The following is a 10,791-nucleotide window of genomic DNA, read 5'->3' on the forward strand; positions in this document are numbered from 1 at the left end:
TTAGAACCGTTGGTTTTGTTCTTCGAACAGTTAGCCTAGAAGAAGATACACTTGTAAGGCACATACATAAATACAAGTTCAATATGTGGTCTGATCAAATACATATAGCCTACCTGATACTTTGGATCAGACCAGTGTTTAACGAGGGCTGTCCAATCTTCATCCGTAATATATTCCACTGGAGATGTTTGGGCGATTTCATTGTTAGCCTTGCCTTCAAAGTGAGATTTTCTAAGGTGGTACCGATACTGTCGCAGAGCAGACTGAAAAACATGAGTGTATGCTTGTTTAGTTGCATCATCTTTCGGATCCAACTTGAACCTCATCTGTTGAAAAAGAATGTGAGTCTTATTAGGAGGAAGCTAGAAAGTATGGGACAGAGCAAGACAATATTACTAATTGCGATGAATAACATTACTTACAGATAAATGGTCAAGGAAGGTGTTAAACTGGGTATTGTCTTTCTCATTCCTGTACTGGATCCACGTTGGGAGGATACACGCATGACACCTAACGGCAACGGCTGCCTCTGATACTAACTTGGCTGACTCTGTAGCATCACGTGGCCTTTTTAAACCTGCCTCAAAATGGATCTCCATTCTTCCTCCTTTAGATTTTGTTAATCTGTCAAGCATTATCCCTGATGTCTGTTTCCGCTTGCGCCGTGGTGCTAGTTCAACAACGAATATGGAAAGTGTTAGTGTACATCAAACTGTGAGAGTACATATAAAGGAGCATGCAACTGCAACTTGACTCGGTCAGGTACCGTCTTGGTGTTGATGCTCATGAGGTTCATCTGATCTTGCCAAGTCCTGTTGTGTCAACAGTGCTTCGGAAGTAGTGTTAGGTGTGAAGGCAGCTCGGGAACTGGCCAGTTTTGGAGCAAACGAACGAGGAACTGGTTGAGATGATGGTACAATTGAAGCGGATGCTGCAGCTGGTGGAGCAGGTGATACTGTGTTTGTAGATTTAGCCGGTGGACTCGGACCTTCTACTACACTATAAGTACCAGCAGAATCTCGCTGGCAGAGCCTTTTCCGTTTCACCCGACGAGTAACAGCACTCCCTACTATATTATTTTCCTTGCTCTTTTTGACTTTGCCATGTCAAGCTGTACCCACAACACAAAAGAATAAAATCACGCTTCAGAACTCATTGATGCATGATACAGACAAGCAATACTTTGATGTAAGACAACCGTATGAGGATGGAATATGTAAGAAAAATAGGACAGCACGACATACTCACAGCTACGATGTGCAAACTAAGCAGAAGGATTTCAAGAAAATAGAAGTAATGCAAGCTAGACACCATATGAAAGATGCAACCAATATTACTCTGCCAAGTTAAAAGTGTCTTTTCATAAGTGGCAATTCGAAAAATTAGAACCAATATTACAACCAATATTAGCTACATAGAAATCAATGCAAGATGCAACCACTATCAAACTGCCATGTTAAAAGCGTCCAATAATGAGTTACTGATGCGGGATACACAACAGTAGTACTTTGATGTAAGAACATGGTATGATAGATAGATGAAGTGTATTCTAGACACAGAAAGCCATGTCATATGCACATGTATAACGTATAAACTCAGCAGGTGCAATTTAATCAAAATAGAAGAAATACAGGCTAGACAACATATGCAACATGAAACCAATTATCACACTGTCAACTTAGAGCAAGCACTTGCGATGGTGGAGTGTGGGAGATGAACTCATCATGTAGACTTGGGACTTCAACTTCATTAGCAGTAGCAGTGGCAAATCTAGAGAGTCTCTGTTTGCGTCGGTGCGGAGTACCACCAACATCCCCTAACTTACTCTTTTCCTTCCTATTTTCTGATATTGCCTTATGAAGTCAAAACCACAAGAAGATGAATAAAATTAGCTCTACATAACTGGTTGATGCATGATACAGACGAACACTACTTTGATGTAAGGCAAGCGCAGGAGGATGGAATATATACAAAAAAAGACATCGTTTCATATTCACACGTACGATAGGAGGATGGAATATGTATGAAAAAACAGTAAGCGGAAGGCATTTCAACAAAATTAGAAGAAATGAAAGCTAGGCACCATATGAACATGCAACCAATATCACTCTATCAGGTAAAAAGTGTCTCGTCATAAGTGCCATTTCAAGAAATTAGAAGCAGTACAAGCTAGAAGACAATCTAAGATGCAACCTACATCACAGTCCCAAGTTAAATGTGTCTTGTGGGTAAGTGATCGTTAAAGGTATAAGTTGTAAGCTATGCAGATGCAATTCAACATAATCAGAAGAAATACAAACTAGACATCATACGGAAAACGCAACCACGTATAACAGTTCCAAGTAAGAGCAAGCACCTGTGATGGTGAAGTAGGGGAGATGTGCTCATCGCGTACACGTATGTTCTAGAAACAGGAACACGTGTCATATTCACAGGCATTATGTGTAAAGTAAGCAGATGCAATTAAAGTTAGAAGCAATGCAAGCTAGACATCATACGCAACATGTAACCACATATAATAGTGTCAAGTTGGAGCAAGCACCTATGATGGTGGAGTGGGGGAGATGTGCTCATCATCTACACAGCTACGTTGACTGTCCAGCCTTGTGTTGTCTTGCGAATCTTGTTGGGAGGATGGCGGAGTAGAATCTGTAGAGACCCCCTATTTGACTTGCTCCGAAGGACCACCATCATCCACTGCCGGACTAATTTCCTTCAGCTGTAATGATTTTGCATTGTGAAGTCAAACCGATAAGAAAAAGGAATAAAATTCGCTCTTCAGAACTCATCCATGCATGATACTGACGAACACTACTCGGATGAAAGGCAAACACATGATGCGAGGATGGAATATGTATGAAAAACAGGATGGTGTGACATATTCACACCTATGATGTGGTAACTAAGCAGAAGGCATTTCAACAAATTAGAAGCACTGCAAGCTAGACACCATATGAAAGATGTAACCAATATCACTCTGCCAAGTTCAAACTGTATGGCGTTTCAACAAATTAGAAGCAGTATATGCTAGAAATCATATGCAAGACACAACCAATATCACAGTGGCGACTTAAAGGTGCCTTATCATAAGTGACTGATGTGGGATATGCAAGAATAGTAGTTTGATGTAGAAACAGGAACATATGTCATATTCACAGGCATTATGTGTAAAGTAAGCAGATGCAATTCAACAAATTTAGAAGCAATACAAGCTAGACGTCATACGCAACATGGAACCATATATAATAGTGCCAAGTTAGAGCAAGCACCTGTGATGGTGGAGTAGGGGAGATGTGCTCATCATCTACACAACTACGTTGACTGTCTAGCCTTGCGTTGTCTTGCGAATCTTGTTGGGAGGATGGCGGAGTAGAATCTGTAGAGAACCTCCGTTTTAGTTGCTCAGAAGGACCACCATCATCCAATGCCTTGCCAATTTCCTTCAGCTTTATTGATTTTGCATTGTGAGGTCATACCGACAAGAAAAAGGAATATCATTCGCTCTTTAGAACTCATTCATGCATGATACTGACGAACACTACTGTGATGAAAGGCAAAGTCATGATACGAGGATGGAATATGTACAAAAAAATGGACGGCTTAACATATTCACACCTATGATGTGGTAACTAAGCAGAAGGCACTTCAACAAATTAGAAACACTGCAAGACACCATATGGAAGGTGCAATCAATATCACTCTGCCAAGTTAAAACGGTCTCATCATAGGTGGCGTTCATCAAACTAGAAGCAATACATGCTAGAAATCATATTCAAGACGCAAACCAATATCACACTGCCAACTTAAAGGTGTCCCATCATAAGTGACTGATGGAGGATACACAAGAAGAGTAGTTTCATGTAAGAACACGGTGTGATAGACAGATATAGTATGTACCAAAAACAGGAAAGCATGTCATATTCACATGTATCATGTGTAAGCTAAGCAAATGCAGTTTACACTAATTAGGAGCAATACAAGCTAGACACCATATGCAACATGCAATCAGATATCACACTGCCAAGTTAGAGCAAGCACCTTGGATGGTGGAGTAGGGGAGCGGAGACTTGGACCATGTAATGCACTATCAGTACAAGGAGCATCGGTACAGATGCTCCGTTTACATTGCTGCAGAGGACCACCATCATCGCCTTCCTTACTCTTTTCCTTCCTCTTTCTTGATTTTGCCTTGTCAAGTCAAACCCACAAGAAAAAGGAATAAAATTTGCTCTTCAGAACTTATTTATGCATGATACTGACGAACACTACTTTCATGTAAGGCAGCCGCATGATAGGAGGATGGAATATGTATGAAAAACAGGACGGCATGACATATCGACATGTATGATGTATAAAGTGTAAACTAAGAACAAGGTGCTTGAACTTGTTAGAATCGATGCAAGCTAGAAACCATATGAAGGATGAAACCAATATCACTCTGCCAAATTAAAAGGGTGCCCTAACAAATGTATTTGACCAAATTAGAAGCAATACATGGCAACAGGCTAGAAATAATATGCAATATGCAATGAATAAAGGTGACTCATCGTAAGTAATTGATGCAGGATACAGAAGAGAGGTAATTTCATGTAAGAACAAGGTTAACACATAGATGTAGTGTGTACCAAAAATAGGAAGGCATGTCATATTCATAGGTATAGTGTGTAAACTAAGAAGATGCAATTTACCCTAATTAGAAGCATTACAAGGCAGACACCGTATGCAACATGCAACCACATATCACACTGCGAAGTTGGAGCAAGCACCTGTGATGGTGGTGTAGGGGAAGTGTTGTCTTCAGGTACAGAGCAACGTTCAATATCTTCATTTAGGCTTGATGTTTCTTGAGAATCATGTGGAGAGGATGAAATTGCCTTCTTTATAAGAGTATTGCGTCTCATGTTAACCCACGTGTGTGACTGTCTCATCATAAGCTATAGACGTAGGATACACAAGAACAGTAGTTTGATGTAAGAACATGGTGTGATAGGCAGATGTAGTATGTGCCAAAAACAGGGAGGCGTGTCATATTCACATGTATAATCTGTAAGCTAAGGAGATGCAATTTAACAAATTAGGAGCATTGATGAGGGATACACGAGAGAAGTAGTTTGATGTAAGAACATGGTTAATAGAAAGACGTAGTATGTACCAAAAACAGGAAGGCATGTCATATTCACAGGTATAATGTGTTAACTAAGCAGATGCAATTTACCCTAATTAGAAGCGTTACAAGGTAGACACCATATGCAACATGCAACCACATATCACACTGCCAAGTAAGAGCAAGCACCTGTGATGGTGGTGTGGGGGAATTGCTGTGATCAACTAGAGAGCTACGTTGACTATCATCATTTAGCCTTGCTGTTTCTTGTGAATCATGTGGGGAGGATGACTCTGCACTCTTTAAACGAGTAGGGCGTCTCACAGTAACCCACCCGGGTGACTGTCTCATCATAAGTGATTGACGAGGGATACAAAAGAGCATTAGTTTGATGTACGAACATGGTTAATAGACATATGTAGTATGTATCAAAAACAAGAAGGCATGTCATTATCAAAGGTATAATGTGTAAAGTAAGCAGATGCAATTTAACCAAATTGGAAGCAATACAAGCTAGACACCATATGCAACATGCAACCACATTTGACAGCGCGAAGTTAAAGCAAGCACCTGGGATGGTTGTGTGTGGCAATTGAGATCATCAACTGTAGAGCTACTTTTACTGTCTCCAACTGCTGACGCTGCACCCATTAGAGCGTTGAAACGCTTACTGCTTATCTTTGAATTACACTGGAGCGACTTCTGTCTCTTCTTTTCTGCATTCATCAACACTGCGTCAGAGTCTGAAATACCCATGCATAAAAAAACAATAGAGTGAGTATGAGTGAAATGTGTGCACAATTAGTACAGTGTAAAGGTAGCAGATAGCAGGTCGGTGAGAAATAAACGATGGGAGACATATGATAGCTCTACAACATGCATGGCACACTCAATTACTACTGGATTCTATGAAAATAATAGTCGACTGAAAGCAAATACGTCAGTCCATTTTTTCTGCACCGTCCGATGTACAAAGAACGGGGAGATCGCCTTCATCTACCTCCAGCCAGTCAGTGTTGACGATCTTCCTCGAAATGCCAGCGACCATCAGCCCAGTATTCCTCCCCTGCCTGGGCCCTCCCCTCGACCTCATCGCACCGTCGTGCTTGGCACCGCCCCCCGGCCATCCATTCAAGCCCCACCGACCTCCAGATCGGGCGCAAGCAGCTCCTGCGCCCCACACCCCTATGATAGACACCGATGCGCCGCTTCCCCGGGGAACAGGCAGACTAGGTGCTCCGTGCGCCTAAGCGGGTGTTGTTTCTTTTAATTGCGGTTCAACTGACCCTAAATTGAAATCTACGCGGGCTACTGACCTCTAGCAAAGGTGAAATAGTAAAAGGGAGGAAACCTTGTGCATTTAGTATCACGAAGAAGATGCAGTAAGAAGTGCTCAACTAGTTTCTTTCGTGGGATGAATACAGTGTGAGCGGAGACGTAATATTTGCACGAATAAGGGAAGAGGAGTACCTCTTTCTGCTGGCAGTGCTGTGTCCTCCTTCTGTTTTTCCAACGATCTTGTTGTTTGCCGGAAACCAGAAGCTGTGGAGGACGGTGCAGCCTTGGACGAACCCATCGCCAAGTTGTTGAGTGTGGTGCGGTGGCCGTCTATCGGCAGCGGGGAAGCAGATCCGATGCGGTGAATTACAGCGTAGCGGGAACAGCTCCAGTGCGGTGGACGGTTCCGATAGTGGAGCCACAGCAGTGAGGCGCATGACGGCATGGTCGAGTGGTTCTGGTACGGCGCACGTCGGCGTCGGTGTCGTGGAGGCAGCTCTGCCTCGGCTTCAGCTGCTAAGTCCTTGAGGGCGTTGCGGTTGCGGTTGCGTTGGACGATGACGTCGGGGTACCGGCTCCGGCGTGATGGAGGAGGGCGACGGTGGATTGGCCGCTATGGGGTGGAGGACGGAGGAGGTTGGGGTTTCGCGGCTGGTGGAGAGGGCGTTTTCGCGCCCATGGAGTATGAAAGGGGAAACGGAGGGAGGCGGGGAACTAAGGGGGAACAATGTTTCGGTTTGAGACGCGCTTGTTTGAAATTTGGGGAAAGTTACAAACTTTGCCCCCATCTAAAATTTCGGACATATTGCGGGTTGGGGGTAGGACAGTCATGTCAGGTGTCCCAAATGTGGGCGGGATAGATTTCGGCCAAGCGCATGGGTGTTTAGGCGCCCATGGTGTATGAATGCTTCTCGGAGGCGGTTGAGACTAGCGTCTTGGTGAAGTTACAAACCTACCCCGGTTTAGACCTTCGGACATCAGGCCGATAGGCTACACGGGCCAGATTCAGGACAGTAATTTCCTACCACCAAAACATTAGTCTCGCGCGGTTTCGGGTGACCAGAGGCCTATTTGGCGCTTCATTCAATATTTGGGAGCAGAAGCATTAACGTTTTCGGTTCTCTTGAATTGAACTTTCAGGATTTGTCAAACTTCACAAATCTTTACTCTTGAAAATCCTAAAGCTACGATTATTTTGGAATGGAGGGGGTACATTTTAATATACATTGTACACGAGTATATATATTAAAAAATATGCAACTTACCTCAGTTCATGCATGGTTCCAGGTATAATCTCCTTCGTTCCAAAAAAGAAAGTTAGATATGCGTATGAATATATATACCATGTTCAAACTCACAACAAAGATTGATGCCCCCTTTTACATGTGATTTACAAATGCCATTATTTCGGGTTCAAATAGATGAATGCACTTCCTATGAATTCGAATCTTCGAAACCCCCTTTATGTTGAATTCGACATGTATTTTATTCCGTAGCTAGCAATTTGGAATGTATCCATGCAAGTGACAAACGTATAAAGTGCTTCACACTAACAAGATGGAGTGCACTAATTAATGTTTATATATGAATTACAAAAGCATCCATTGCCTGTATTTCAAACCGCTCTCACTCTATGGATCGATAATATGAAATAAACACATGCACATGCTAGAATTCAATAGAGTATGGGTGTCTGATAGACCGATTTTCGTCCATACACAATTTTGCAAAATTCATGATCTCATCCAAAAATAATAATGCCATTTATATTTTAATTTAATGCGTAGAACCGCCTTTTACACGTAGATATCTCTCTATCTAACGCATAAGTGCACACACTTTATATGCATCGGCATTTCTCTTTCACACATGCTCACAATCTCTCTCAGGGTGTCGGGGTGTCTCACGCACATGCTCTCTCTGTTTCTCTATCTCTCTTTCTAACTACTATGTACCACTCTTTTCACTAATCTCAGTTGGAAAACACTATTTCTCTCACATGCATATATACACATGCACGGTCTCTACTAGCCCTCTATAAGCACATATATGTGCCTATGTGTCTCCCGCACGCACATTATCTTTAGGCCTCTCTCGCACACATTGCCCCCCCCCCGACACACCTCTCTAATAGTAGTTGGCAGATATGATTTCATCATATCATTCGGTAGGATATTCCTGGCTGTTAGGCTGGATGGTAATACGAGGCAAAGTTTTACCCTAGTTCGGATCGGACCCTTGCAGTTGAAGAAAGAGCCTACTCCTGGTACTGTATATTAGTGTTAGGGGTGTGTACAAAGTACATGTGAATACCAGGCATTGTGCGTGTGTGTATACTATCGACGAACAAGCCCCCAAGCTTGTATAACATACTAAGGGCCTAGGGTTACAAATCATATATAGTCGGCTTATCACCAGTGGGGATAGAGTCCTCCGCGACTATGGTAGCTTCGTGTTGTACGCCTAGTCCTCCACATGGGTCTCCGTATAACACGTCTTGGTCCAACCTATATGTGGCGCAGGATGGAACCGACCCATGAGTCTTCATGTTGACCCACCACAACTAGAAATGATGTGCCCACCACACCACACACGCAATCGGCCACTAAGAAAATAAGCATATACAATAGTACCATGGTATCTAGCTCACGATACGTCTCCATATTTTGTTGATGACACTGACGGACTTTGCATTTGATGCGTGCTCCGTATTTTGTTGACGACACTTACGGTCATTGTATTTGAAGCGAAAGCACGATATGGTCACTGGACTTCAGAATAAGCTCATAACGATCACCACATACATTTTGTAACCCGGTGGTTTCTCAAGCCCACCAAGGTTAAAGTCCCGGTGCTCGCATTTATCATGTGTTAATTTCAGTATTTTCCGGCGATGTACATTCAGTGGGAGGAGGCGTTCCACTCGACTACGAGGCACCTATGGTGACTTCGTAAAATCTCAAGATCATATATGCTGGCCCACTCTCTCGAAGGTGCAGCGGCGGACCGGCGGTGGGGAGTGGTTTTGGGGAGGGCGGGCCAGCCGCGAGCGGCGGGGGCGGGCGGTTTGGCCGGTGGTGGCTGGCGGCTCGAAGGGGGGGGGGTGAAGTTTGATGATAAACTGGAGGCCCTTGATTTCGTATCCAATGGATGGAAAATCTAATGACCAGAGATGAAAAAGTCAGTCGACTGACGTGTAGCCTCACCCCGCACGTACACATCCACACACGCAAGACACGCACGCATGTAGGCGTGCAACACTGACACGTACACGTAACGTACACACGCATGCATGCTGGCGTGCAACACTGACACGTACACATGCACGCACGAACACACGCACGTAGGCACCCATGCATGCAACACTGAAACGCACCCTTGCACGTATGCACCCATGCATGCAACACTGAAACACACCCTTGCATGCACGCAACACTCGCACGCCTGCATGCACACAGCACACGACGCAAGACACACGCTTAACTACATGAAAAAGATGACATCACACTCAATGAACAATCATCGGTTTATGAAATGCCCGCTTCTGACTGCCCTGGACCACCAAAGGTTCCTCTGCTGTGCGCTGCCTGCGTTGGGTCACTCATGCAGGCTATGCACCCAAAGAACCCACATGTCAGTGGAAGAACGGCGCGGTGTCCTAGGTCAGAGTCGTGGGCGCCACTCACGGCACGCCCGGCTGAACACGCCTCCGTGCCGCATTCAAACGCCTCCATGAAACCCGCCCGTGTGGAAGCCGAGAAACCCACTCTGGACACATGTCCGTTCATGAACGGGCCGGCGTTAAACGCAACGCCGGCCGAGCTCCTCCCGTCCGCCGTCTAGTTAATCTCCTATTTAAACGAGGCCAAATGCCGTCCAAGAATCGCACACCTCCGCCGCTCCCCTATCTCCTCCACCATTTTGTCCACTCTTACAATGGCTTACGAAGAGTAGTTATTCCGCATCCAAGCCGGCTGGGTAGCCCGCCGGATACGAGCTATGCAGCTCGTTGATCCACCTCCCTCCCTCGCTCGACGGACCCAGTTGCCGCCCCAAGCCAGCGCGCGGTTCAGCAACTCGCCACTCCAGGCCAGCTCGACGAGGAGCGGCGCACGGGCTTCGTTGCTACCGTCCACGCCGTCGCCTCGTACTGCGTCTCCCGTTTCTGTGGCCGAGACTCCCATGCCAGCGGCCGCGCCATGCAAGCAGCAATAGAAGCCGGGTGCGCGGAGAGCGACGAGTCGGTGGCCAGCGCCTCCGCGTCCGCCGCCATCATCGAGAAGAAGTAGAACACGGGAGGCCGCCGCCGCTTGGGTCCCTTGAAGGCCACCGTGGCGGCGACGCCGGCGTACACAGCAGGTGTCTTGCCGTATCCTTTTGTTGCGAGGACCTTCATCGACCCCGCATGG

The sequence above is a fragment of the Triticum aestivum genome, chromosome 2B (genome assembly GCF_018294505.1).
Source record: "Triticum aestivum cultivar Chinese Spring chromosome 2B, IWGSC CS RefSeq v2.1, whole genome shotgun sequence".
In the NCBI taxonomy this organism is placed as follows: Eukaryota; Viridiplantae; Streptophyta; class Magnoliopsida; order Poales; family Poaceae; genus Triticum; species Triticum aestivum.